This window comes from Lepeophtheirus salmonis, chromosome 5 (assembly GCF_016086655.4).
Source record: "Lepeophtheirus salmonis chromosome 5, UVic_Lsal_1.4, whole genome shotgun sequence".
NCBI classification, from domain to species: Eukaryota; Metazoa; Arthropoda; class Copepoda; order Siphonostomatoida; family Caligidae; genus Lepeophtheirus; species Lepeophtheirus salmonis.
In genome coordinates this window covers 71,705,470-71,716,618 of record NC_052135.2, presented here as the reverse complement: position 1 = coordinate 71,716,618, position 11,149 = coordinate 71,705,470, and positions in this window count along the sequence as shown.

The window sequence follows — 11,149 nt, the reverse complement described above, 5'->3', positions numbered from 1 at the left end:
TATAGAATAAAACAAGTTAACAGTTGAAATTAGTTATTTATTTTATAAAGGTTATATTACTGTACACTCCCACATCCTTTAATTATGTTTTGATATGCTCGTTTTTGTTTTTTTCAAGAGGAATCGTATATTCAAACGGAATATCTGTTTTGTTTATATAAAAATCAATATTATTGCTCTTTGAAAATGTTAAAAGTAATTTAATAGCACAGATTTAGATCAAATGGTTATTATTTTTCCGATTTAGACAAATTTAAAAGGTATTTTATGTATAAGTATGATTTCCATCCTAACAATGTACTCATAAATTTTTTACATGTAACATTTGTAATACAGACATAGCCATTATAAAATTTACAATGTATTCATCACAGAAATCTTAAGACCCCATTTGCAGTTTCTGCAAAAGTTGTCAATAAAACAATATTTGCATATAAAGTAATAGTTGCATCAAAAAATAAAACAAATGAAAAAAACCCACAAAAGAAGAATTGATAATACCTCCCATCAGCTGACAAACAGTGTGGATTGACATCCGCTTCCAAAAAATGAACACAGTCAATCTAAAAAATGGCTTCAAAGCAAAGTACCAGAGCTTTTTGAAAATTGGTAATCACTCGAAATTTCATAAACAAAATTTATTTTAGTATATTTCATTATAGATAGTTTAATTCAACCAAATGAAAGGTTTTCCATATATATATTGAATATTAAACTATTTTCACTCATAGTTTCGTAATATTTTACTAATACGGTGAAATCAGTTGATTATCCTCCGGGAAACTTTGTTTAGAACCAGGCCTCGACACCTAGACACAAGGCATCTTGGGTTCCGCCAAGAAAAATGTATGTTCAACCCGCATCAAAAGTTTTCTGTGCGAAGGAATGGCTCTGTTATGTCTGTGGAATTAACCACGTGTAAGGTGTACAGCCCCGGATTAAGACCATGATTGATACTGATGGATGCCACATTCAAAAATCATTGTACATGAATGTACCAGTTGTCCATTGAAATCTCGACACTTACTAATACAATTATTAATGAAGGTTAGGTAATTAAAATTAATCATTATTCCATTGATTAAAAGATAAATAATTGGTTTAAAAGAAAAGCTCTAGCTTACGTATAAGTCAAAAAAGTGACACTTGAACGTGATCGACGAATTTCCATTGACGCAATCAAAGTAGTTGAGCGTCTCAAGGACCCTCGTCTACGACGTCAGTACGTTCTGAACGTTGTAAAGGAAGAAAGGCTCTGGCAAAAAGGTGAAATTGGACCTGGAGAGTTAAAGAAAACAGCCCAGGCCAAACCCATCAAGTCCATGTGGGCCTGTACAAGAGATCTTGGGGTTTCAACCACACTGTCTAGAGAGGCTTGTGAGGGTAGAGATACATCTTTTGACACCAGCATTAAAAAAAAAACTCCTCCGTTGCAAGGCTTATTTGAGTTATTTGGGGCTCTTTCTTGTCAATTTTGTGTGCCCTAAATACTGATGCTAGCCCCCTCGACTAACTTTTTTGGGTGGGTATTGAGGAAATCCTAAAGTGTCCGTTATCCAAATACTGAGGTCCTCAAAACCACTGTCGGGCAGCACTGGGACGCTACAACAGAGGACTACATCTTCAGTGGATTCATCCGCAGTCTGGAAGGCATTATTGCCGTTAAGGACGGATACATTAATGATTCATAGAACTCAGACACACATCTATTTATAGTATTACACTTGTTGAAATTATATCGTTTAATAATAAATTATATTTTGCAAAAGTTTAAAATTCAAAGTTTTTCGAATTTTGTTCCCCATTCTATATAAATAAATGTTAGATGTTTCAAAACTAAACTATATTTACTATTTTAAAAACTTGATAAGTAAAAATTTCTATGATTTGCTTCCTTAACATTGTATATACATTATGATGTTACAACGTTTTAAAATAATTTGATGAATATCTCATGTACGATTGTCTAAATGCCAAATGTATGTAATGTTTTTTTTTAGTATTCGTAACATTTTTTGTCACATATCAAAAATAGATACAAAATATACATAGTCTAATACATTAGGATCATAATATTTTGAACTTTAAAGAAAGATATACACAAACGAATTTATTAATTATCAGCTATTATCTTTGTCATAATATAGGCATATCGATAATTATAAGTTTTAACACATAAAATTATATATGATTTGCTTTTTTTTTGTATTCGTAAATACTTTTTTAGTTTCAGGAAAAAGTATTTTCGTATTTACCACCCCTTTTTTTAACTAAGTATATCTTATTGATTATTGATCACCTCAGATCATACGATAAAGTGTTGTAAAAGGTTGACTGTTTACTACACACGCTTTTTGGACAATGTTTCGCTTGGCCAGTTCAATCATGAATTATAGAGTGTCAATTATGGAGGTGTCAAAGAAAGACATTCACCATATTTCACATTTAGACTACCTGAAAGGGAAAAACGAGTGGAAAGCAACCAAAAAATTTGCAGTATATACGGTCTTTCGGTTGTGTTAAACAACAGTGGCTTGAGCAGGGTTTTTTCACTCAATTGGGCCTTCTACTGTAAGCACTTTGATCGTTTGAAGCTGGAGATCGAACAGAAGCGGTGAATAGGCGATAGTAAAACATAATCAAGACCACACCAGGCCACAAACATCTTTGATGCCGCACCAGAAGCATTGGAGCTCAGATGGGAAGTTTTTATGCATCCAACATACATTCCGTACTTGGCAATAGGTGACTACTACCTGTTCCTCTATGAAAAATGCACTTTGAGGAACAAATTGGTAATACAAATTGCTTGTCCGAGTTTGTTCCAATATGGAAAAGAGCTCTGCCAAAAGGGCATTTGATTCTTGTTGTTAAAAAGTTATCAAACCAATCGCGGCATACTTTTCAAATATAGAATGATTGTTACACTTCTTATAAACCCTTAAAATAAAAATAAAAATACGAAATTACTTTTTCCCTAACCTATTAAATTTGATTTAATTCCTTACTTTTTCAATTATTTCGCCTTTCAAAAGGTTAACAAAGTCGATAAAAATTTATTGTACACTAAAAGATTATCCATATATATATAATATTGGATTGCTTATAAAAATAGAAACGTATCTTTATGAGAGTAATATAAATATAAAATTATCTATTGTACGTATACAGAGGGTTCGCAGAAATGTTCTGTTAGATTATTTTCTTTTTGTAACGAAAATAGTAAAATATTTTGCAAATGGTTATTTTTCATAAAATTAATATCAAATAGAATAAGTTTGCTCGATAATGATCGGAATATTGAGAATTTAAAATAAATTTATAATTATTCTGCTTAATTTAAAACAAATAATATAGACCGTAAAATTATAAGAATTATTCTAGTTACATGTATGTTTCTTTATTCTTTTTTTATAAAAATATAGAGTTCTCACCTTTGACCAGGAAATTACAGTTAATTCAGAATTATTCGATATTTTTTTATAGGAGATTTTGAGGTATGGAAAAGAAAAAATATAAAGAAGTTGAACTATCGTTTGCTCATCAAAAATCTTTTGTCTTTTACTCTTTTCTTTTTCTTCTTCTCTAAATCTGATAATCTCCTTTTAAAAAGTGGTTTAAGATACTTATAAGCATGCAGCAATAATCATTCTACAAATTTTAGAGTCTTAATTTTTGTTTTATATGAAATAGTATTTTGTTTCTTGTGCCTTAAAAACCTACATATTTTTTTTAGGAAAATGCATCCATTGGTTTTGCCATTATTCCCGGACTCACAAACCCAGACATTCTCATTTAATATATAAATAAACCTTTGTTTTTCAAAGTATGGCCCTAAAAAGTGATTGAAGAGCATAGAAAAAGACAAAAAATGAGTGGATGCACTTTTGGTGAAAAATTCATTCCCAATATTTGGGAGTGGAGGTACGGTCAATTAGTTATATCATAAAACTCTAGGGACATTGATGCCTATCAACCTCACCCGCACCTCCTTTTTTCTCCCACTTCTTCTTATACAATATGTAGTAACAAAAATTTCTTATTTCGAAAGGCAAAAAAAAAAAAGATCCCCAGGGTGAGGACCGTTTTGATTTCTACATATTTTTATTTTGTAACATTTTGTGGCAAAGTTTTATAGGAAAAGTTGGTTGTTCAACAATTCTCTACACTTTTAATGTCCTCCTCCATTCTGAATTATGGCTTCCATACGAGGTACAACAACAGAAGTATAGCTGGCATTGATGAAGTCGGGTCACAAGTTGTTCCACTCCTCCTTGATTATGGTATTCACGGCATCGAAATTCGGGTGAGAATTCTTGTTGGTCTTGTCTACCGAGATGCACCAAACACCGTAGTCCAGGGGGTTCACATTGGGTGAGGACTTAGTCCCAAATCTACTGGTCAGAAGGCAACTATATTCTCCCTGCAGAAATGCTGCGCCTTCTTGAACGTGTGTGCCGGGTTGCCGTATTGGGTAAACACACACTTGCCCCTGGGGAACGTGCTCTTTTCATTACAAGATATTATACCTGAGGACCTTGTAGTAGACGTCGGTGTTGACATTTGTTGGCTTTAAAGAAGTATAGTACTCTTCACAATTAATTTTCTAATGGTTAATTTAATATTGGAAATTTTCTTGGTATATGAATAAATGTTTAATACAATATTCAAAGAATGCAAGATCCCAAATAATATTTTTTTTTATAATTATATTCCAAATAATTATTTTACCAGACATTGCATAATGATTTAAAATAAGTTTCTTAAAAATATATATGATGGGTATTGTGACCTTTATACCGTGTCGTGCTATTTGTAAATCGTGACACCTTTGACATACAAATTCGACATTCTATTACATATTTTATTATCACATTGTTAAGACAATAAAGATCTATTTATAAAAATAATGTCGTTTTATAGGTATAATCAAGAGTGACAAATGTATCAATAAATCAAAATAAGTTTTTTTAGATTTACAGTACTGTATTGTAAACCTGTGAAATTTCATGGCATACCTTTATATTTTAGCTAACTAAAATAGATTTTGTTCAAACCAAATGATTTGATTAATACACTTTAATCTAACTGTACCTAGTAGGCACAAGTGTCCCATTAGTTCAATATTGGGCACTGCGCTTGTTAATATCCGTCATTTTGCTTTAAAGCCAAGCACAGCAACATTTCTTATCCGGTATGTAAAAATAAATAAAACGAAAATAAACTCGTAATCCTGAAAGTTTGAAGGGTGTTTGAAAGGAGAACAGCCTAGCTGTCATGAATTACTACGATGTCCATGGTCAATTCCACTCTGAGTGCAATTATGACTTATACTGATTAATTCCGAGTAAACCCTCGTTGTTAGTCTCAATCTTTCATAAGCGCATACGCTATCTATTCCTTTATACTTTGATGTTCCCTTCTCAAGAATAAATCAATAGTGATTCCACCTTTGGATAATAAAAACGCCTCTTTAAATTACTTACTAAATAAATCCATTTCCGCTATCTGGGAGATATTTGATACAAATCCGATCATATCTAAGATGCCAAGTTATATTTCATATATATGAAGGATCCATTAAAAGTGATTTTTGAATATTTTGTACATTCGTTACATCTTCTCTTTCTGACCAAATTCCCAATTGGCCGTTTCTAGAGTGTTAATTAATTTTTATTTGTCTTTTTGTGTGCCTTGGACACAAAAAGTTAGGGAAGCACTATCTTAGGGGCCATAAATTGTGGGCCTTTTGTGGAATATCATCCAATTAAGCCTCATAATTAGTTTGAGGTTGAACAAAGGCTTTTCAAGTTTTTGAACTTATGCTTGCGCAAGATTTAGAGATCTAATGTCAATTAACTTTTAATTACAAATTTAAAAAAGTTGCATTTAAGTTGGAAAATTTGTTTCGAAAAATTAAAAGTTATTTTCCAACGGTGTCTCAGAGGGAACCGATATTTGAGTCTTCTTTGAGTGAATATCTACATTAAAGGCAAACTTGTCAACCAAAACAGTAGAGAAGCAGATATACAGCATGGAAAAAATAACTTACTATCTTGAAAAATAACATCAACAGTCTATAGTTTCAATCTTTAGAATTATTCTAAATCTCACAAATTTTTGATGATATTTCACAAGGTGTAGAAACAGAAAAAGTAATACAAACTTATTTAAATGAGCGAAAATTTGAGCGATTTTATTGTTCTTAAAAAATGATTTGTGCGCTCCAGCTCGTTATTTAAAACAATGAGCGTGATCCCACTCAAGAATATTGAGTGTTGCTCTGAGTGCCGCTCTTTAATACTTTTTTTTTTAAGTATTCTCTTTTCTGTGTTTGATATTTTCAAATTTAAAGAAAAAAAAACATACAGAATTCCTCATCTTATTTTATTGAGTTGAATTATTTTTATCAACAACAAATGTTGTCATTTTTATGACGCTGTACCTAAAGGAATTTTGTAATGATTCAAAATTTTTCAAAAGATTCATAATTTCAATCTCTGAGAAGACAGACTAGGCTTATGTAATATATAACTTTGTAACAAACTATAAAAAATCACTCAGTTCCTTAAAAAAATATTAGCACATTAGAGTACATAAAGAAAAAATAATATACCACCTTTTCATTTTTTTTTTTGTATCGGTTCGAACTTTACTCTTGTATCTCAATCAGATTAATTATACCGTAACACATCGTTATCTTTATTGTATAACGCAACCTATCCTCCGAAAAGAAACAGAAAAAAGGCCCAAAGTCATCTGGTAGTTAGCCAAATATGTCAACGATACCAGCCGCTATTTATAATCACTTATTACTTTGTCTGTTTATGAAAAAGAATAAATTATGAAATAGTCATGACGTACCGAGGGAGAAGAGGGAATCGACAGTTGACACCAAAATAGATAGGGTATTTTTGTATTAGCAATGTAACGCCGTGTTAAGAGAAGAAGAAGATTGGAAAATATTGACAACAGTAAAGTTCGAACCAAGAGTATAAAAAAAGAAAAAGGCGGCGAAAATGTCAAGCAGAAAATTTCCTTCGAAGCATAATTGCTGGCGCTAAGAATGTAAGCGGCAAAGTTACCGACGGCAAAAACGTTTTTGTCATAATTACCTAAAACCAAATTTTATACAGAATTAGAACTTGCTGGCTCCAAAAATGTAGTGCGGAAGGATCAACACAACTACTTTTGTTTCCTTGGGGTTACTGCAACTTAGCAAATGTTATTAAGGGGGCACGGCATAAGAAAGGTTAGGAATCACTGATATAACGTAATAGTACTTGAGTCTGGGCACAAAATAGGAAGCACGTGAACTCAAATAAAGCTCTTCATCTAGTAAAAACAATGCACGTTCATATAATTGAAATGAGTCATAATACCAAGTGGCTTAGTGTTTCTATTGTTAAATTTATTACTCAAGTTGCATAATTAAACTATACATATTTTTAGTTCATCAAAAATGAGGTAAGTCGGTTTTAAACTCGTCAAAGAATATATTTTCATGTGAGTAATACTTCAGTTTAATATTGAAGAACAAAGCTATATGATATATACCTACACCCTGAAGCAAAGCATAATTAAAGCTAACAAAGAGGGGAAGTGTACCTATGTAGTTTGTATTAATAATAATTGTATTTTCAGATACTTACATACATAGCAAACTGAACAGGTCAACCTCCTCCCCTTAGAAACAACACCCTGCTGAACAACCTTGATACTTGGTTTGTTTCCTACGTGTTATGATTTGTAGTATTTAATCATAAAATAAAGAACAAAAAAAAAAAATGACCAGACGATCATAATGAAATACTGAAAAAAAAATCCTATTAGACACTAAATCCATTTATTTATATAATTTTCAAACATATTTATATAACTGATTTCATATTTTATTAAGATTTAAAACAGCTTTTCAGCTAAAATATCACCCTATACTATTTAACAAATAATAGCTGGCTTATAGGGGGGCAAGCTATCTGGGCTCCTAAAAAGATATTTTCTTTTCAGAAGCAATTTTCTCTCCAACCAATTGTCAGATTAAAAAAATAAAAACAGATTCTAAAAACTTAATGAATTATATAACATTTTATCTAATAGAATAACCTCCAAACTCAATTACGTCTTATACTAGGCCGTAAGCGCGAGCAGGCCTTTGCCACCTGTTACCTTGGTAAATCTAAGAATTGCATCCTGATCCGACTGATAAGTTTGTCTTTGGTGTTATAGCAGATTTGGTTGGTTTGTCGTGCAATCACACTCTACACTAAAAAGTCAATTAAATTCAGATCTGGCGAGTTTGGAGGCCAAAAGTCGGGCGAGGCCACGTTTTCAAAATTGTTTTTGAGCTACTTGAGACTTTTTTCGAGGTGTGGCATGTAGCCGAGTCCTGCAGCCATATGTAAGCCCTTCCATTGGCAACTATGCCGATTCAGGATTTCACCTGGGTCTCTAGCAATTGTTATGTTGTTGCTTCCGGCCTGGATTTTAAGGACGGCTCAATGCCTCTTCCAAATATTTGTGGCAACATATCTATAAAAAAATCAGCTACCTAAAGAACCATGTTTCCCAAATAAAGTACCCAAAATGTTGACAAATAGCTTGCATAATATATATCTATTGCCTATTTTATCAAAAGCTAAATAAACCCGTCTTTATCATAATTTCTAGCAGCCATTCATACCATATAATTACTTAGACTATCAGCTTTCAAATGATTTACTTTATGTTCAATTTAAAGTTAAAATGTCCATTTAAAAGAACAACAATAAGGAATAGCTGATTTGATTTTAGTGCAATGGTCATACCTATAGGACATCGTCAAATAAAATATCCAAATCTTTTTTTAATGTTCCTTTAATTGGTCATATGAAGTTCAACTGATTAAGTAAAGTAAATATTAAAGTATTACACTTTACTTAATCAGACCAAAGAATGGTCTCTTTAGTCCAATATACATACATTAATTACATTTCTTTCCTTAGGAACAATCAATTATCGAACCTAAGCACATTAAATTTAACAGAATACCTTCTACCTTGCACGTTGTTCTAACAAATCAAAAACATAAGAAAGTTGAAGAAAATGTCTGAAAAGGTTGTCAACCATTTGAGGTGGGATGGTATACCTCGTATGAATGTCCATGAACCACCAAAGAGTATCAAACATTGTGCATGAGGAGAATGGGAAGAAAAATGGAAATTTCGAAGACAAGACCTTCCCACATGTCCAGGGGCTTAGTTTGAGGTAATGAGTACGGATACAGAACCATACGAGTATGTTGACATATTTTTTATAAAGAAACGGGTCATACGATGCCATAGAATCGTATACTCTTTTATTAGTAATCAGTATATGATATTCACAATTGATTTACTCTAAGCCAGGTCTATTTGCAGATACTTGGCATCATTTCTAGATTATGTTAATGACCAGAAACGGACGAAACATTTGGCTGAAATTAAGATGTTTGTGGCTTTTGATTTAGACAAAAAGGCTAATGTTCCCTATTTTGTAGTTTCGCTACTAACTGAAATAAACTACATGTAATCTCTGTTGTTTTCGATTCGACATATGTTTCCCAACTGAAGCTTGTGCATATCCTTTTTTTTAAATATATTTAGTTTGTCCTACTCCCAGTATTGATCCCAGCCGACAATAATTTCGTAACTATTTTTTATTTTTATTTATTTTTTGTAATATTATAATCTACATGCAGTCAAGGACATAGTATATAATGCCAATGAGTCCGATGGGCCCATTAAAAGCTTATACACTTATTTACCAAACTTAATAGAGGGATAAAAATTAGAGTAATATAGTTTCGGGGGAAAAGTCATTTAGTTTTTCCGCTTGCTTTCAATGTTTGATAAGAAGTGTTATTATAATCCGATTTAATGCCCTTCTAGTAAGAGCGCTTGTCCTATTGGCAAAAAATTCAGATAATCAATTTTCACATAACTAAATTGAGGCCAAGTTTGTACACCCAGCACATTGAACATAAACAGGAGTAGATGGCAGTCACTTGGTGCCAGGTCCAGACTGTAGGGTGGATACATTAGAACTACCCATCCGAGCTCCCTGAGATTCTGGCATTGTCTTGATGAAACGTGATTCCTCTCCAATTCTAGTTTCTAATTTGTATCCAGCCTTCTCTACATGGTTCAAAACGGATTTTTGATTGATTATCAGCTCCAAGGAGCTGACATAACTGCTCAAATGAGAGTCTATCTCGATATTTTCCATGGGTTTATCGACATTTTAGACTACAAGGCTGGCGTGTCATCAAGTATGTGTGCTGCCTGGCATTGTCTTGATTAAACACAATTCCTTTCCTCTTTGATTTTCTAGTTTGTATCTAGATTTCTGCATATTGTTCAAATCGGTTTACTAATCAATTGTTCAGAACATTGGCGATGCTCCGACTCCTACATTGTTGGTCTTGGTTTTATTGATATTTTCGACGACAAGCCTGTCAGTGTGTGGTCCATAATTTACCTTCACTACACCAGAACGAAATCATTCTGTAGTGTAACGAGAACCAAAAGAGTGCCGATTTTTTTTCTTTGAAATCTCCATTGTCGAAACACGATAATTCACGGCCAACCCGGCCTACCTCAATTCTGTCAAAGGTGTTAGTAGTATATACTCACATCTATACAACAACTTATCGTATGATCTGAAGTGAACAATAATGAAAAAGATATACTAAGTTATAAAGATGAGGAGAATACGAAATTACTTTTTTCAAAACCTGTTATAAGTAATCGTTTCTAAAAATAGTTTTCCTTAACTAATTCAAAATTTTATGGAAATAAACTACAAAAGCTAATTTTAAAGTGGCTTCTCCAATAAATGTATAGGCACTAACAGGAAAAATGATAATAATCTATTGTATTTGCAATGTCTTTGTTCTTACGGTTATGAATCGTTTAATCTATATAAGTATATATATCTATATATGTGACTTTATTATTCTTTACTTATACAAAACTATATTTTGCAATAAAGGTATAAAAATTAACTAACGAATAAATATGCGCCCATAAGACTCAAGTGGTATTATATTTGCAATAAATTGTGTTATATTTTAAAAGATAAGCAACATTTAATGCTAGTAAGACTATAAAGGTTAATTGTCTGTTGTAAG